This window comes from Halichoeres trimaculatus, unplaced genomic scaffold (assembly GCF_033239565.1).
Source record: "Halichoeres trimaculatus isolate MK-OKI-2021-1 unplaced genomic scaffold, fHalTri1.1 fHalTri1_scaffold_21, whole genome shotgun sequence".
NCBI classification, from domain to species: domain Eukaryota; kingdom Metazoa; phylum Chordata; class Actinopteri; order Labriformes; family Labridae; genus Halichoeres; species Halichoeres trimaculatus.
In genome coordinates, this window is record NW_027437199.1 from 22,053,380 (window position 1) to 22,072,620 (window position 19,241).

Here is a 19,241-nt window from a genome sequence, read left to right on the forward strand (position 1 = left end):
GTTTGCACCTTTCCCAACATCTGATATATTGAAGCATCAACAAGCCACTGAAAATCATTAGTTCAAAATGTATTCTGCTAAATGATCACAGGACGCAGGGCAAGGACACGGAGGACAGAATCAAAACACATTTAAGGGCAACAACAGGTACTCTTCCATATCCACTGACATCCATTCTGTGACTGCTCGTCTTAACCTAATCTTGTGCACAAACACACAGGTCTTTTTATTAACGCATTAGTTTCTACTTTGGCTTGATACATGTCAATGGCTCGTACAGGCTCACAGTTTGGCTCTGACAGTGACTTTCAAAGGAGAACGAGCAACAACAGCGACAAACGGGGCACTCAAATGTGCGCACTGTAGGAGTTCACCTGACCTTTTAACAGTCTGCTTGTGTGGCTGAAGCCTGAACCAGCACCAGGAAGAGCTGCTGCTGGTGGCGTCTGTCTGGACCTTTATGCCACTCAGTCTCTGCAGTTTTCTGTTTCTGAACCCCAAAGCCTTATTCTGCGATTTCCAGTGACAGTTTCTCTTGTTTTTCTCTTTGTTTACTCTTTGTTTCAATCCTTAAACTTCTTCTTTTCTTATGTAATGCGGTTAGCAAACAGCTTTAGGATGTGTTACAGTCACCCTCTGGCAGAAAAACCATAGAAGAAGAATTGGTGATAAAACATAACTTTTAATATTGGTAATATTGGTAAAAAATGTTTGATTTTTCATCAAATTTTAATTATTTGATGCTTTAAAAATCATGGTATGAACCCTAGCCCGCCCAAACAGACGTCATGACCCTGTTTACACCAAGTGGTCCAGTTTGGGTCAATACAGTTTCGTACAGGTTGGATCAGTAAAGCCTGACCCTGTATGCTGCCAGCTACGTGATAATGCATAGCAGGGAGACACAGGGTATCCTGCAAATAAATCCAATGAATCTATTTGGTTACACCGTTATCAAACAAGAAGAAAGTTATTTTCACAAATTTAGCAGGAAAAATGTGGCAGGGTTATGAGCAGTGCTGCAGGATTATCGCAATCGCAATGTCAACACATGCAATTACATAATTGCAAAAGAGGTGCAATTGTGCAATTATTTTTAAAAAGTTTTAAAAAATAAGCGTGTTTGTGTGAGTGATGTGTGTGTGTCTGTGTGTGTGTGTGTGTGACTGAGTAAGAGAGCGAGCGGGAGATGACTAATCAGTCACTGTTTCAACTGGTCATGTGACTACCTGCCCCCCTGGTACGGCAGTTTAATCAGACAAGATGGAGCACGAAGAAGTAAGTGAGGCGCTCATGGCAAAAAGAAACCCTACCTCTGTTATTTGGTGTTACTTTGGTCACCGGTTGAATGACACAGCAAAAAGATGTAATTTTCAAATCATGCAAAGCAAAATTGGCATAAATGTGCTATTTTGAATACAAACAAAACAGTACTGTTGCGCTGTACATTGTTGTTTGTATACAGTAAGTTTGGATATTTTGAGAATTATTACACAATTAAAATCCTCAGTAATCCATCTCTGCTTTTTTCTTGATTTTTTTTCCATGATAACCAAGCAAGTCTGTAGACTCATTACACAACTTTTTTTATTAAATCGCAATCGCAATATTGTCCACCTAATCACCAATCGCACCTTTTCCCCAAATCGTGCAGCACTAGTTATGAGTTGATCTTTATTACAGCTGTCACATGGGAAGTGACGATTCTTTCCACCAATCAAAGGACTGTGTCTAGCTCCACCTTCTGGGGTTGGATCGGTAAGTCTGATACCCCAACAGAAGGGTACCAAAAAGTGGGACAGTAGGGGTTGGTGATTTGGGGACCAGTCCCTGTATCAGTCAAAGGAAATGCCACAAAATGTGCATCCTGGGGAGACGAACCAAACCACTTGGTGGAGACGAGGCTAAGGCACTGAAGCCATCAAGTTCTATGTCACTGTCAACAAAAACGAAGAGTCACAACCTAAGACTCCTGAACACCTTTAGTAAGAACTTGCCTATCAATGAATTGAGCTTGAGCCATGCTCCAGCTTTTTTGAATCTCAGAGATCAGCTGATGCAAAGGAAGAAGGAGGAGAGACTGTTTGGGGTGGATGCTATTGTGAAGGGATAGGTTAAAGAAATATCACTCAGCAGAGCAGGGCGTGATGTGAATGTGGACAAAAGGCTGGGAGCTCTTAAGGTTAAACATGATGTTTGTCTCATGTGACACAGAGTTCAGCTCAATGGCATCAGCTCCCATCTAATAAATTTAACACGTGTTTTCATCTCTGTGGCTGATTCTCCGAGTAAACCTGAGATGTTCTACGTGAAGATATCTCATTTTCACATTAAAACTGCTTTCCCGTCTGGGCTGCGCCCTCCTCCGTGTGACACGTGTCATCATTAATCAGAAGAGAAGGAGCCATTAGTCTAAATAAGGGGGTAATTAATCCACGCTCACACTCCATTAGACGTCATGCCCAATTTGTGCAGAGAGCTGTGTGTGCTGGGTAAATAAGCACAGAGGAGTGAGCCCACAGCTCGGCTCATCTCTGGGAAAGACTCACCGCTCACAAACAGCCTGAGTGGATATTAGACGCTACAGTGTCGTCTGTATTAAGTTCATGTGTGTTCTTTAAAGAGGAAATTTGTGAACTTGTGTTTGACCAGAAGATAATCACATGCATGTGTATCTCAGACGTTAAAAAATGTGACTGGACCTGAGCGTTAAAGCCGAGCTATAAGCCTCCAACAAGGTTAAACTTCAGCAGGGCATACAGTATGAATCATCCCTTTCTTTAATAAGTACCATTTGGCTGTCACCTCAGCGGCCGTAGAGCTGCTCTATTACAGTAAAGCCCCTCCAGCACAGAGCCGGGTTATTCAATAAAAACCTGACGGAGTGTTTCTCCCAATCACCACTGGCAGAGCTCTGATGAGGTAAAGAGCTCTCCATGCCAGCCTCCGTCCCTGCGGAGCTCCGTCTGATTAAAATGCTTTTCTCAAGCCATATTTTCGTTCTTTGTCCCTTTGCCAGACCCGAGTTAGAGAACACAAAGAAAAATTGACAAATTACCTAATGTATACAGAAAAGAGTCCAAAGAACAAGATCTAATCCATAAAGCTCCTCAGAACACAGGGAGATGAGTGAATTTCTACTTTTAGAGGAATCATTCAGCGGCGCTCACACTCCGTTTGTTCGTTTGTTGGTGGTGTTGAAGGAGGACAGCCTGTTCCTCTCTTCATCTTCAGCCTTAATCACTTTCACCCCCCACTTATCTGACCCCCCTCTTCCTCGCTAACAGCGCAGTGACATGTGAAGTGGAAAGAAATGGCAACAGCCAGAGCGCACTTTCAATCTCTCCCGTCCTCCCGCCCGTAATGCATTCCTGAGCAATCCTCCGAGGCTCGTATGTAAATGCGGGAGTATGCTTCTGATTAGGAGGCACAAAGAGTACACTCTATAAATGCACTCTTAAACAATTACTGCTGCTCCCGACTGCAGGCCCGACACAGACCTCAGACTGTGCTGCTGCCTCGCTGGCTTATTCGGGTGAGAAAGATGGATGTGGACCATTTCAAACAACGTGCTCTGCTATGAGGCGCACGTGGAGGGTCTGACTCCAGAAACTGAGCCGAGAAAGAGTGGAGGAGCACCAGGAGTCAGTGAAACTTTTGATGGATTAAACTAGCTGAACTCTTGATAATCCAGACGATTGAACATTAATCAAACACACTTTTTTAGGTGCATATTCAAATTTAAGTAACACAGTATTATAATGAGCTAATACCATTAAATGTACAGTTTCTGCAAACCCAAAGGAAGGAAGACTAAGATTGCAATGAGCAACATTGTATATTTATCTTCTATTCTGCAAAAAACTGCAACAAAGAACAGACCTTTTTGTCAAACATGCATGCAGTAATCAAGCCTCCATCCAGACCCTCAGCATGCTAACTGGACCAACGTCAGGTAAGGTCTGCAAAGCCAGGGTTCAAAATCTGTCAATACCTAGAGAAACCCTCTGTTTTCTACCTCAGGACGTGGTCAAGTGCTGTAAACTCCCAGAGACAACCTACACATAAACACTCATGGAATCAAACCTGGAACCTTCTTGCCCAAAGTCTAAAGTAGTACTGGGTACCGACCCCTAGTTCTTTTATGGCACCAACTAAAATGCTTCCATTGTACCAAGTATCAAAATATGTCTCATCTTTCTGTGCCAAGTTTCAGTACCCAAAGGGTTAATCATGTGATCAGGATCTGATAATGCCACCGGTGATTGGTTGTTAGATGCACACGGTTGCAGCATGTGTTGCTAACTTGAGTTTTCAGACCCCTCTAACGACTTTTCTGGAGTTCAGTGACTGACGTGAAAGCCTGTATTGATCTCCAGCACCCACTGCTTCTTAATGGGTGCTGAGCCCCTCCCCTATCCAAAGTACTTACAGACAGACAAGTCCCCCTCACTCACAGTAGTCCCTCAAAGCTGCAGCCAGAACAAAGAAATTATAATTTAAAAAAACTAGAATTGACTGAAAAAAGTTCATCCATAATTACACATAAATTTAGGGTGTACTCATTATAAACTGACCTGTCACTTGTTTGCATTATTTTTTTGAACTGGCAATTATTTATTTATTATTTAAATGAGAAAACTGCTCAAAGTGGAAAAATAAAACTCTAGAATTTTACTGCAATGTGTTATGTAATTTTTCCTTTTGTTGGAATTGATGTGAGAAAATTGGTATTAAAAAAAGTTAAAAAGGAATCATATCAAAGTGAAGGTATCTGTATTGTTTAAGTTGAAAAAAAACTTTGAAGAATCAAAATCTTCTTTGAAACATAATGAAGCAAATACAATAGGCTTCCTCTTCCAGTAATACTCACGTACACAACAGATACTCAAAAAAAGTGCCTGTTACTGCCCCCTAATGGTGATGACGTAATGCATACCACCACTAACTTTGCATGAATCAACCAACAACCTCTGGCTTTAAGAAATGAAGACTGTGTTGGAAAGCTTAAAACTGCAGTTCTTTGACTGTCCACTTGAGGCCAGCTGAAAGCAGCAGAAACCACATAGACATTCATTCAAAAAGCCAACCTCTAGTCAATGGAAGTTACTTTTATGTGTCATTTCTATCATATCACATTGTATTATCTGAAAAATAAATGATTAAACACTCAAACTATCGGCCAATTGCATCAGAATGAGGCTGTATGTTTTTACAGGCTTTTCAAACTGGGTAAAATAGTTTGTCTTGTTAAATACAACAAATATGTTTCCCTTACCTGAATCTTTTGTCATTTTAAAGTCTTTCAGTTGTTTCTGTTATTGTGTTAGTTTCTTCTTGGTTTATTTTCACTGTTCTTGTTGCTGCCATCCTTTAACGCAATAATAAAAAACAATCTAAAACCTCAGAACATAACCTGCTCTGCAGCAAAAGGCACAGAAGAAACACTTCACATCAGCTCAGATTGGGTTTTTCTGTTGGGGGCCCACATGGGCGACCCAGAGGAAAATATCAGGAACAGGGAGAAACTGGCTGAGTATTTAGACGGAGAACACGAGTCTCCAGAGAGCTGCTTTAATACATTATGAGGCCAGTTTGGAGCCCATCAGTAGCCTTTTATCAAACACACGAGACCTCTATGGAAACTAAAGGAGTCTGGTCCTTGTTCTGTATCTCAGACCCGCCCATTCATTGGTGAGCATGCCGGAAGTAGCAAGCAGCTAACGACTATTAGCTGCTTAATATTTTGTCTCTGTGCACAGTGCATGTAAAGATAACGTTTAGCTTGCATAAAAAGCTGATAATTGTGCTGGTTTTGTTTTAAAAGCTTCCTCCTGCCGCCATGAAACAGCAGAAACAAGACGTCCAACTGGTGGATCTGGTTTTACAGAGACAATTTCTTCAAATTTTGGATGATTGCGCGGTTAAAATGATTTTCAGTCCCTGCCGAATGATTTCCCTTCTTCTTTGGTTTTTCGAACAGATCTGAAATAAATGTTCAATCCCTCCTTTGATTGTTCGGAATAACATAATTCTCCTCTTTGTTGCTCTTCCAGAGGATGAAAGAGACTTCCAGTGCAGTCTGACTCATGAATAGCCATGTAAGGACACACTGATTGTTTTATGCGTATGAGGTAAGTCCTCACTTCCATCATTACCACATACGAGCCCCGGCTCTTGCTCGCCAATTCTCACTCCCACGATGGCGGGTGTCCAACCCTGGACTCTCTGAGCTGTCCTTCACATTGGCCATACACACTTCAGCACACACAGCACCTCGAGCATGAATCCAGAGGGCTTATACCTGACCCACACGCTGCCCTGTCTGTTTCCCCTATGCAATTCTTCCAGCGGTTAACCTCCCTCCCTGTGTAAACACATGACCTCACTGGTCATGTGTTTACACTCAGAGGTATTTTTCACACACACCGCTGGGATTTACATCACCCTATTACCTCTGCGTTCCCTTAATTCCCCACTACCCCAGAATACAGGACTTTTAAAGGTGATCTGACAGCTTCTTGATTAGCCGTGTTTGTTTAGCTCGGGGACGCTTCAGGAGGGAGAGAAGAGGCTGAGAGGAGAAAACAGGAGGAGGAGGGCCAGGGGAAAGAATGGGAAAGAGAAGGAGGGTGAACATTACAGCAATCATTTCTTTTTGGGAGAAAAGGTCCGAGGAGGCGTCGATTGGTGTTAATGGAAAAGGGAGAGGGGAAGAGAAAGTTAATGTAGCTGTTAGAGGAGAGACGAGCGAGGTGCTTTTCTCTGCCACAGGGACACACTGTGCACGTCTGAGGTCCCAGTGGGAGGACGTGAAAGGAAAACACAAGGCCAATCAGCTAACAGAGACATTTCCTGTGCTTGTTTTATCAGATGAAGAAGAAGCCCAAAGGCTAAATGTCCCTCTTAACAATGTTGAACACTCCTCCGAATAACCCGCTTAGAGGGGGACAGAGGGGAGAACATGCATCTTTGAGGGATGACATCAGAAGCGCTGCTTAGGAGCACTGACCTCACTCTCACACAATCAATCATCCTCAAAAAAAGCCATGAAATGTGGATCACGTGAGTGTGAGAGGAGGTTTTCTGCTTTTTAAGATGTAAAGCAAGGCTGCCTGCTGAATTCAATCATCACCCACTGAAAAAGCGAAAGATTTAATAAAAGGAAAGAATACAAAAGTCCTTTTTATAGCGATGAAACTTCCATGCATCTGGAAGCGAGCAGACGGAGGGCCAATATGCCAATTACCGACTCCGACATGCCATGCTGCTTATTAGGCAATCTGGCCTTGAGTGATAGCACTTTAAAGTCAGAGAGAGACAGGAGTGAGAGGCTGATCTAACAAACCGCCTTCATCAGAGTGTGACTAAAGCCCCGAGGAATTCAAACACAGGTCTTTCATGCCCACATGACTGCCGCAGTCAGGAGAATCAACGTTAGGAAGAAAGGAAGTAACGATACAAATCCTGAGAACAGGGATCATCCTCAAACTCTCCAGTCATGGGTGATGCAGTGAATCTGTGGATGGAGAAAACTGAACGCGCTTCGACTTTAAGACTTCATTTGACTTACATGAAGAGGTGGAAAAATTAAGAGTAAGTTTTCTCCCTCCACCAGAGTCAACGTGTGCCAGAACATACCGAGAGCACCGTGGATATTCCCCTACTGAACGTTTCCATGTCAGCTTAGCTGCATAACAAGGAGAAACAAGTCTTATTCAGTTAACCCTGGAAATTCAGTTTAGAGGAGTAAAGATATGTAAGATATCAGAGGTAAGACTCTCTTTCAGCCTCCGAGTGGATGTGAGAGAAGAGAAATGATAATCAGTATCATGAAACTTGATCAAAACAGCTTCATCCGTTAGTAAACACGTCTCTAAAGCCTTCCTGTTGGACAGTGTCGTTAACATCTGTGCTGTTTAACCCTTCTGAAAATGTCTCAGAGACAAAGTCCTCCAAAAGTTTAAATCCTGAGTTGGTCACTTGATTCTAAATCACATAACTGTTTGCTTTTCTAATATGGTGCAACAAAACAATGTTGATGCATAAAACAGGATGTAGTGTCTTGAGTGTCCACTTGAGGCAGACTTTTGAGGAACAACACTGAATGATGGTGACCCAGCAGATTTAGACATGTTTTCATACTGGTACCAAAACCAGTTTGGGTCTTGATTCATCATTTCTCAATTCCTACTCAATGTGTGGAGTCCAATTTTTAGAAAAGTCACCTACTTTCATTTTTTTTTTATGACACCACACATTAAAAGCTGACAATCTCAGTCACATCAACAAGGGTGGAGACTGTGTGTGTGATGCTGCACACTCCCAAATCTTCAGTAAGTGTCCAAAAATTCTGACATTTTGGGTTAATTTTTGCGTTACTTTACTCACCAACTTATGGATCAGTAAGACATCAATCTGAAAGAGGAGGTATACTGCTTTTTTTATTTAGCATTTATTATCTGGCTCTGGTGCCTCCATAGTATCTTGACATGATTTTTAGCTAAAAAAAAAAAATCTCTCCCTGGTGTTTTATTAAACCCCTTGATAAAGACTTTCATATATGGTTCGTTAAGGGTATACACATCATTTCAGACCTTCATATTGATGACACTTTTTCTAACTTTGAATCGCTGCAATTGCACTTTTTTTGTTTTGTTTTTACAAATCAAAGATATATTACAAAAAAATGTTGAAGCTTTCCAAAAAGCCTCAGTTGAAATTTAACAAAGTGAACACAGGAAGATTTACAGTCATATAGTAGATAGATATAACCCCTCTTAGTCTTATGAATTGGGGTCTCTCCGTTGGATGATGAGTGGGACAATGAGTGGCTCTGTTTAAAACTTGTTCCTTAGTGGTCATCCTTCTTTAACATGCTCCCTGAGTCTTAAGGCTGCATTATTTCACCCTCACCTATGGGTAGAATTTTTGGTTTATTTCAAGCTCAAGCTTCTTCAGATATGCCTGCTAATATACCAAAATTCACAGCCTTTTCCTTTTTATTAGCCAGATGGTCAATTCTGTTTTAATGGTAAGGTGTGCCCTCCACCACACAGCAATGGCTGAGAAAACAATAACTGGAGAAAATCTGATGCCCCCTAAACAGACTCTGTAAAAACTGTAAAAAAAAAAAAGTCTTTCTTTCTTTATTATTTTGTCTTTTATTATAACTTAAAAAATATATATTTGACTTGTTTATCTTTATATATTATCTTTTTTATTTTGTTTTGTTTGTTTCATATATGGTAGTTTTTTGTGTTGACATGTGTGTATGTATGTGTGTATAGGTATTATTCTATTTCACTTTAACTGCTGATGTCTGTGTTTGTGTGTGTGGATCTGCCTTATATTGTCGTAAAGATGAAAATATTATACAAATAAAGTGTTCAAAAAAAAGGAAAATCAAAAAGAAAAACCCTGATTTCAACCTCTTTCTTCATTTTAGCAGCTGTCTCTTTAAGGCTCCCCATTCCACAAACCCCCTTCATGCTGATTGGCCAGCCCTCTGGAGGCCTGTCAGGGGAAGAATATGAGCAGACCTTGCTATCTAGACCAGTAAGGATCCTCAATTTGTACTGATCTCATTATTACAGCAAGTCTGCTGAAGATTAGTTTTGATCAGTTCACAGACAGATTGAAGGATTTCTACAACATATGAACATGTAGAGGTTTAAACATCTGCACACGCTCAGTCTGAACATACACTTTTGATATGAGAAAGAAGTATACACCCTTTAAATGTTTCCCTCAGAGGATAAGTTAGTCTGTTAGTATGTTTTCTTCCCCTCAGAGTAAAACCATGATCTCTGAGCTTCAGACTGTTGTGTAACTTTCAAAGCGATTCAGCAGGAAGAGCAGTTTACGAGTCTTTAACTTGTCAACCATCTTTACCCGGTGAAAGAGTTAACAGTTCTTTTCCAACACGAGATCTGCCCATCCATCCAAGCTCACCATATTATACAACTTAGTGTGCGGTTCTGGAAGCAGCGCATTGAAATTACATGCTATCAAATTCAAAGGCGAGGAGGAACAGAGCGAGCACACTGCAGGGCTCCTTTCCAGAGCCGGAGTCCCATGAGCGCTGGCTGCACGTCAATCACAATCACCTCAAATGAGCTGAACCCCGTCTCATTCCTGCTGTCGTCCAGAAGACACAAACCTAGAGCCCACACTAACTTCACTCCAGGCGCTGTGAGCGCCGATGACAAGGACGCCACTTATGAAACACAGCGCTCTTCTTCTTTCTGTTTTGTTGTGGTTTCACTGTCATGGCAGGGCAGCATCTCTGTTCAAGAAACTAATTCTTAGAACAAACAAATCTGCATAAAATCAAGCAAAGGGACAAAAAGACTGGAGGACAGGAAACATGCTTGACGAGCTTTCGCTGCTCTGTTACGAGACAAAACCAGAAAATAGCTCTGGCACCTGTTGTGCAGAAACAATGTACGTTTGGATGGACATGATAGCATGTGATCACTGGAAACTGAACCACATTTGGAAAACCCCGCTGCTGAACACAGTATAGGTAAACATCTCTTTCAGAGAGAACAGAACGGCTGGATCATTTGTGTTAGACGGCTGCCTCTGCCAGGTTTCCATTCGATTCAAATTCAGTTTGCCACTCGCTTGGCTGCCTTCACTCACTGGTGGTAAGAAACTATTGCCTTGCAAGGAAACTCTGGATTCCTGCTTTGGAAACTGATACTGCGGTTGATTATGAGTAGCTTGGATCAAAACTATGACAAAGCAACCACATTTGCTGGATGCATTCTAACACATAACTGTAGGCAGGCAGATCCAGGATGGCTCCATGCTTTAGCAAATGCTGATTGTGATGCAGCAGAATAATCACCGTATCCAGAATGCAGCTTTAATCATGAGCAGTAGAGAGGGCCGGGAATGACAGAGAGTCAGGGTACAGTAACTAGAAGCCCTCACCACACTGTGCAGCCCTGAGCCAGACTCCGGAAATGCATGGCAGTGTTCCCTACATCCTGCCAGCCCAGCCCTAACCCTGGCCCTGGCTCCTGCCCCACACTGCCAAACCCCTGTTATCACTCTGTGCAATTACCTCCAGATTCTCCTGCAGCCATGTCAAACTGTGCCAGTTACAAAAGCCCCTCCAAGCACACTACAAGCACTACATGCATTAGAATGTAAAGCCTGCAGTATTCAGTGGGTTTGGGCCTAAAAATAACCGCGCCAGAGACGATCTGCATGAAAATGCAAATATAAACTGGTGAAATAAGCGTGGTGATTCCCTAAAGGGGTGCGAGTATCCAAGGAAAAACTTCTGCTGCTGCTTCAGGGTACGACGTGAAGAGGCTAAAGCTTAGTCTGACTAAATACAGTTTATACTATAAATAAACAGACACATATCAAATCATCTGCTGTGTCTTTCTCTACAGGTTTTCCAAAAAACAACAACAACCATTTCCACAAAAAACATCAGTTGGAAGGGAAACAAGCAAGGAAAAAATGTCATTATCAAAGAGAAAATGTGAGAAACAGTATGAAACATTCCACAGGAAAAATCCCATCCATTCTCAGTGAAATGACTCCTTCTCTTTACCGCTCCCATGTTTTCCCCTTCTTTTAATTTTAGGCAATACACTGAATTTTATTTGATTTTCTCCCCATTCTTTTTTAGATAACTGTTGGCTTCTGGGAAGTGTAGTTCTTTTCACTTGTGTTAGAGTGTAGGCTTATTGGAAATAAACTACAAAATGGCACAAGCCACATATTATATATATCTTCCTGACAGGTTCCCGCTCCTGTCTGCTCACATTAACTTTTTATCCTGTACTGTCCTTATCCTGTGATAAATGGTAAAGTTGACTCTCATCCCACGGGACTCCCAAAAAACTGTCAGCCTCTACTCTCTACCTTTTAGCGTCTTAGCACTGTGAACATGTATGCAGACAAACACAAACTAACATCTGTTTGGCTTTGAGGCTAGCAGCTAACAGCTCAGCTCTGTGGGTTTGGATGCAGTTTGAGATGAGCTAGATTAAAGAAACTGGAGAAAGAAAATGAAAAGAAAGTGATGAAGAGTTTAAAGCTGGATCAGAGTTCAAGGCAAGCCAGTTTGAAGGAACCGCTCAGCTAGCTCAAAGTGATGGTCTCAACTTTCAGAAATGGTTAATAGCTGTGGGTTATGAGTTTTGGAATCACTGAATAGTCATTACCTTATTAGAAAATAAAATGTGTATAACAGGTTTTATTTCCTTAAAGAAAAGAAAATTCTTCAAAGTTTTTTCACGTCTCTGGTTGTAGTACAGAATTCCTTCCAGACGGTGGCAGTAGAGCACCCTGAAGCTGTTTGATAACTTCATTACAGAACAGAAGAAGACGATTGGTGACTTTATCAGATAGGCCTGAGAGATAAAACAATGAGGATACATATCACGAAATGGTGTTTCTTGAATAGAAATATAAGGTTGTTAAATTTTGACAGATTTCATTTGTTCATTTTTTGGCGGACGTATGATTAGCCAATCATATCTAGGAGAAAGATTTGCTAACTTAATCATTTAGCACTCACAGAGGGATTTATAAAACCCCAAACTCTTGGCGGTCAATGTTTTTGAGTCTATATTTAGCACGTTTGAAAGGCAGTTGCAAACCGGCACAGTGTCACAGCTGTTGCCAATGTGGCGAAAAGGAGGCAGAGGTGCAATCAAAAATGAGAGAGAGAATCTTCCATGTTTGTATCAACACAGTTGGACTGTCAGAAATAAAAATAGTGAATATCGTCTTTCCAACAACGCCATTTCTGAGCTTTGATTTCTAAATTGGGGCTTTGTGTTTTTGCCGGTTGCGCTGGTCTCTACCCGTGTGTGTTGAGCGTTCATCTCCTGCGCTTTCCAGGACAGTAGTATCAGTGGATCACCTGCAACATGCCCACTAACAGCATGTGCAATATTTTAGTGTGTACAATTCAGCACTTGTTATTTGAGATCTTAGAAGTTCCCAATGAGTGTTTAACAGACTTCAGTTTGCTCTCTACAACGTCATACCATACGACAAGAGACAAAGACAGAATCCATACCAATGAAAGGTTTTAACAATTTATTTTGTATAATAACCTAATTTATTTATTTGACATCAACAAGAGCCTTTATGTGTCAATTTTGTTTATGTTTACCCAGAAAGCGTAAAAGTATTAAGATTCATTTTTTGATTTAAGCTTTTATTTATTTGAAGTTGACCAACAAAATTAATGGTCTGTTTTGTTTGAGTCTCTTTGAAGTCTTGAAAACTTTTGCCTAGTAAAATTTTTTAGTTTAAAGTAGTTGTTCCTCTTTTATTTCTCTAAAGTAGTAGTATAATGTTCTTCAGTACATCTGTCATGTTCAACCTCTGACAAAAAAAAAAAAGAAGTCAAAATTACTTTCTGACTTCTCCCTTATGAATAACAGAGCATTTAAGCTCGACAAAATAGTTTTTTGATCTATATCATGATAAACACTAATACTGGCTGATAGGAATGAGACACAACCAAAACATCAACATACAGACTGAGGAGGGGTTGGGGCAGACACAGACACTGACACACGTGTATAGAGGCATGTATTCCTAGTTTGCTTAAAGTTGTGGACAGCAGTTTGTTTAATATACATCATTAATATTCTAAACATGAATGAAAGTGACCAAACTGAGCAAACATGAATGGAAGGATGTATACTCTGTAATGAAACAGTAAAAGGAGTCCATGAAGATCACTTCAGCCTATCCAGCAAGTCTGAGGAGGCACCAGACAACTACTTGGGATGGACTGCACCAACAAGTGTTCTGCATTAACTTCCTGAAGGCGATCCAATCACCTGTCAGCAGGTTTGATTTACACTCTCAGAGGAGTGGAGGACATCCTACGCAAACATCACACTTATCAGATACAGTTCACAGACAATGACTATCCTCAGCGTGTCCTGAAAGCACACAGAGAGAAGAAACTGTACCCAGTGAAGCCCTCCACCCTCTACAGGCCCCATTTCCATGCTTCCACTTCACAGATACCACCATGTAATAATACCCAGATCAAAAGACTGCCTGGCCAACTCCAGCACAATGAAAATTGAAGGGAGCCTTTTGCTTCAGGGCTCGTAGAGCTGCAAAGAATGTGATACTGTGATAGGATGAGAGGTGGTTTCATGTGTGAGAGCAGGGCCTGCTTTCTGCTGAACTGCCCTGTGGCTTTGTCTGCAGGATGCAGGATGTACAGTTCATACACCAGAGGGCAACTGCCTTCTGTACCTCAGCAGGATCCCATGCTCACATTTGATCTTTTAGAGAAGCTGTGGTATGCAGAAAGCCTCCCCCTTTAGACAACAGTCTACACCTCCCTTGTGGTAAAGTTCAACAGGTTTGGGGTAGATACAGTTTTTCTTTAAGAGAAAATAAGCAAAGGATTCAGATATCTGCCCCACTTTCCCTGAAGACGAGAGCTGTTCCAGGTATTAGTCAGTGCCATGCAGGCTGCTGAGGCGATGGGAAACTTCGCTAACCGGGAGTTTTGGGACTCCCCCTCCTCTCCCCTGCTCGCCCTGAAGGAGGGAGCGCGCATAACAGGAGAGCACTAAAGCTTTTCTTTGTGTAGTCCCGTTAAAGAGCACACAGTACATGACAGAGCCTCCTCACGACGCTTTCAGCTCACAGTCAGAAGTTTACTTCACAGATCTGCCTGCGCGTAAAAGAAGGAGCGGCGCAAAGCCAACATATCCTGAAAAGTATCAGCAGCAGCTGAAGCCCGTGATGGGACCATCTGCAGCGTGAAAATGTAGCGGGGTTACAGATCTAAAGCATGAGGAAAGCTTCTTCATGAAGCGCGGTGTCAGGGAGGAAGAGTTGAGTCTGCAGGGAGTCAGAAGTTTGGCGCTTACCTGCGGATCTTTACGGGACAAAGTCGAGCTCTTGGGTCGAGTGTGAGAGGAGAGGGAGCCAGTCTGCAGTCAGCCAGTCCTCCACGACACTCAATGATAAAACCAAACTCAATACCCGCTCAAGCCCCTCCCTTTAAGACTGAACCGTATCTGCTCAGAGTCCGCTGCAGGCAGAGCCCAAAACTCTGAACTTGACTGCAAACTGCGAACATTCCTGCAAACATGTCGAAGTGAGGATGGAAAGATGTGGAAAAGTCCGAAAAGGTGGAAGTGGCCTCAGGCAGTGAGCTGCTGTCGTTGGGTTTCCTTCAGAAAGTCATCACATGAAGTTCATTTCAAACAAAAAGGAGGGCGTCAATAACGACACCCTCTGTTGATGAGTTTCTAACTTCATTAAAAGTTTTAATACACAGGAAAATAACTTCAATATCAGTTTGAAACTTAAAATGAGCAGCGGGCTGGATAGTGTTTGGATCATGTACAAAAATTAACCCATACAGCCCCTGAAAAGCATCTGTTATAGCATGTAATAACTTTGAGAATCTTTAAACTCTCAAAAAAGAATTAATGATAAAAATATGTTGTTGAAGTTCTCATATGATCCAGTACGGAAGAGGCCACAGAAAAAAAAAAATCTTTCTCTCTCTCTCTCTCTCTCTCTCTCTCTCTCTCTCTCTCTCTCTCTCTCTCTCTCTCTCTCTCTCTCTCTTTTTTATGAGAAAAAAAACCCTCAGAATTCTGAGATTAAATTCAGAAAAATTCTGTGGACAAAAAAGGCAGATTTCAGACTTTAATCTCAGAATACAGTTTTTTTCTCAGAAAAAAATAGTGACTAAAAAATTGAGGTATTTGTTTCATTTTATTTATTTATTTATTTATTTATTTATTTTTTATTCATTCATTCATTCATTCATTCATTCATTCATTTTTTCATTTCATTTATTTAATTTCAGTGGCCCTAATCCTCTTCTATAATCCAGATATGAAGGCCTAGAATAACCTTTATTCCCCAAATCGGCATAAAACAGACAATATAAAAAATATATATATATATTTCCATAAAATAATTACTTATTTTCTTGGCTTGGCTTTTTGATTTTTTAACTTCAATTTAAGGTTTGTCCTAAATAGGAAAGTTGTGAATGGTTTCATGAGCTGTAAAACAGTTAGTTATGGTCATGGTACCTATAACTTAATGAAAATGTTGGAATAACTTTCTTGTTTTGTTTTGTTTTGTTTTGTTTTGTTCTGTATGTTTCAAAGTTTTGCAGCGAACATGAAGGACTTACATGTGAGTCAGAAGGACTGACCTCCTGACAAAGATGACCACGATATAAATATAAAATTACACAAAGTGGTTGCGCAAACAAGTGGCTGCTGCTGTTGCCTCATAGAGGATCTCTGGAATGAGTAAACAGTTTAAAAAAGAGCTAGATGTCAAATCTAGATTAACCCAACGAAAGCATAACAAGCACAAGTTGATTTAACAGATTTTTTTTTTATATAATGTATGAATAAGTGAATCGTCTAACTTTATAGCTACAGGCTATTTGAAGATCTAAAAAACTGAAATATAAAAGATTACATGTGTACAATGAGTTTGATGACTCCACACCTCTCCTGGGTGAAGTTATTTAATATCTCTATATCATATTTTATCATTGCTGCAATTTGCAGACGTTTTAGAACAAGAGCTACTCTGCAGAGAGGTGAATGCCAAGGACAGCTCATTTTGGGGAAAACACGTTTGTAGATCGTCTCAACTACCTTGCTGTGATTGCAGAGAGGTGTTGAGTTCATGAAAGAAATGATCCACTGATGAGTAACTGATTGGGGAGAGGAAAGGACAATCTGTGAATATCCTTTTAACTTTACAGAAGTTAGCAATAGGCTAAAACAATGACCCTGTTCTTATAAATTTATGACTTTATCCTCCCAAATTTATGGGATTAATCTTGTAAATGATCTTTTTGGTGGTGCTTAAAAACATTGAGGGATGGCTTAAACGACCCCTACCAGCATCCCCACAACTATGTCTTTTAATGGATAAGGCCCTAATGCCATCAGGTCTTACTAAAGCAGAGCTTCGGCTGACAGTAACCGGTTTTATTGTTGCAGCTCGGCTTATACTACGCAACTGGAAGAGCCCATATAAACCAGACCTTGTGGAGTGGTTCAAACTTATGTCAGAGACTGCTGCCTTTGAAAAGATGATTGCCAGGGTTAATAATGTTACATGTAAGACAAGTCAGGTATGGGAAATCTTTATGGATTATATAAGGGATGCCACACCTTAGAGGGGTACAGGATATGATATGATAGGAAGGAAGGATTGATATTGTTGTACAGGAAATTATATTCATGTATGCTCTGAATGTATATGAGTTTGGAGGGTGCTGGGGGAAGGGGCTGCCTTGAAGTTGTAAGGTGAATGTTGATTCTACCTTTGTTTATGTTTGGAATATTATTATTATTTATTTATATTTTATTTTTATTTTTAGTTATTTTATTTTATTTTTTTAACAGTTATTTTACTACTTTTCTTTATTTTATTTTCATTTTTTTTCTTATCCAGACTGCCACTTTACTTGTTTCATACGTGTCAAATGTGAAACTTGTTTAAAATATGTTAAAACCAATAAAAAATTTGAATTACAAAAAAAAAAGTAAATGATATTTTTTTTTTTTAAGTGGCCCCAATCCTCCGTCATACACTAAGTGGTAGGGATGTTTTTCTTGGTCATTTCGCTAGCCGACTCGTCCGTTTGTCAGAAAGTGAAACAAAAACTCAAGTCCATGTCCCTGTTTTTACCATAGACTGTATAAAACATGGACGTAGTCTCGCCGACGTCACCTGTCTGTTTCTGAAACGGAAAATGAAGCACATCGGCTATAGCGGCCATATTGGTAGTGGCAAGGGCTTCGCCTACAGCCATAGGGCACTGGCCGTCACGTGACCCTCAGCTGTGCCTCTTATTTGGGGAGCTCGCGATCTTAATATCCTCTGAACGGCCGCACTAGAAAAAAATTCACCCCCCGTACAGTGGGTGCTGGTAGCAAAATAAGTGACTCAGACAGGAGACGTTTTTCAAACCAGGCTGTAAATATGTTAATTTCTGCTTTGAAAATGGCTTTTTTTGACTTGGTGTGTATGTGACTTCCGCTACTTCCGGAGCCAGCCTCAAGCGAACGCTCAAGAAAACAGCAGATTTTAGCACTTCAGCATTGTGTCATATTCTTAGACCAGAGGTTGCCGCTTGGCTTTTACTCACTGCTCAGGTCCCTCATCCCACAGCCTTCATACAACTTCACATTATCAGTCCTTTTCTAGATGAAATCTACCAAACAGTGAGTCTCACTAATCTGTAACTCCTGCTCAGAGAAGTTTAAGATAAATTAACACAAACCTGACAACAGAAACCATTTATCTTTATCTCTGAGGGACTCGGTCCTTGCCTAAACTAATGATCATAGTTAATTATCAAAATGACTGCTGTCACATGCTTTTACGCTCAGAACATCTCTTTCATTTTGGACACGTATGCTGATTGGTCTTCAGGTAACAAATAAACTCAGAGGCTGCAGATGAACTTAAACCGAAGAGCGGCATCTCTTTGTACGTACTGTATGATGGATGATTACCACCCAGGATGTTTTGGTGCCTCAGCTGAGTGCTGTGCATACCAAACACCTTTATTCTGGGTGAGGTCCAGGACTCCAGCACCCCTGGGTGTCTCCTGTTCTACCTGTAAGCCCCATGCCAAAGACGAACATGACAACAAAGGAGACACACACCCTCAGTGTTTCCCCTGAGCACGTTCCATGTTCGACTTCATGCTAACACAGGTTTGATACACAGACTGGCACAACAGCTCCCCCTGAGTGAAGCCAGAGAATTGAGAGCTCCCCCTGGTGACTGGCTGCAGATAATACATCTTAAAATTATACCTATCTATACAATCTATGTTCTGCTTTGTCACGGTGCAGCTGAAAGCTACACACATCCTGATATCTGCACACTCATTCTAACATTAAAGAGACGATTTGTAGCACACGTGTTTTAAAAATGAGCTTGTGAGTCTGTTAACATTTTCTGAACAGCACAAAAATCAAGAGCTGGTGGAAAGTTTTGTTCAGAATTTCTTTGTCATGCTCCAAATTATTGGAGAAAATTAAAAACTTGGCTTTAAGGTTCCACAAAATGAAAATTCAGGAGGGATTAAAATTCAGAAATGAATTCAGGAATAAAAAACACGATTATGGGGATTCTGACGCGCTTCCGCTGATCACGCTAAGGCTTCTGCACAGAGGAGGGACAACAGGTGATCCTTTCTGTGTTAAACTCAGCTGGAACAT

General features: G+C 41.0%; 1 protein-coding gene across 5 annotated transcripts in view; it reads right to left on the bottom strand.

Annotated features, from left to right (window-relative positions):
- Positions 1-15,023, bottom strand: part of cald1a (caldesmon 1a) — a 109,742-nt gene extending 94,719 nt beyond the window's left edge. For all 5 annotated transcript variants that reach the window (XR_012600113.1, XM_074698305.1, XM_074698304.1 and 2 more), the window contains exon 1: positions 14,886-15,023. The gene's annotated coding sequence lies outside the window, so the exon portion shown is untranslated. The remainder of the gene's footprint in view (positions 1-14,885) is intronic.
- Between the last annotated feature and the right edge of the window lie 4,218 nt (positions 15,024-19,241).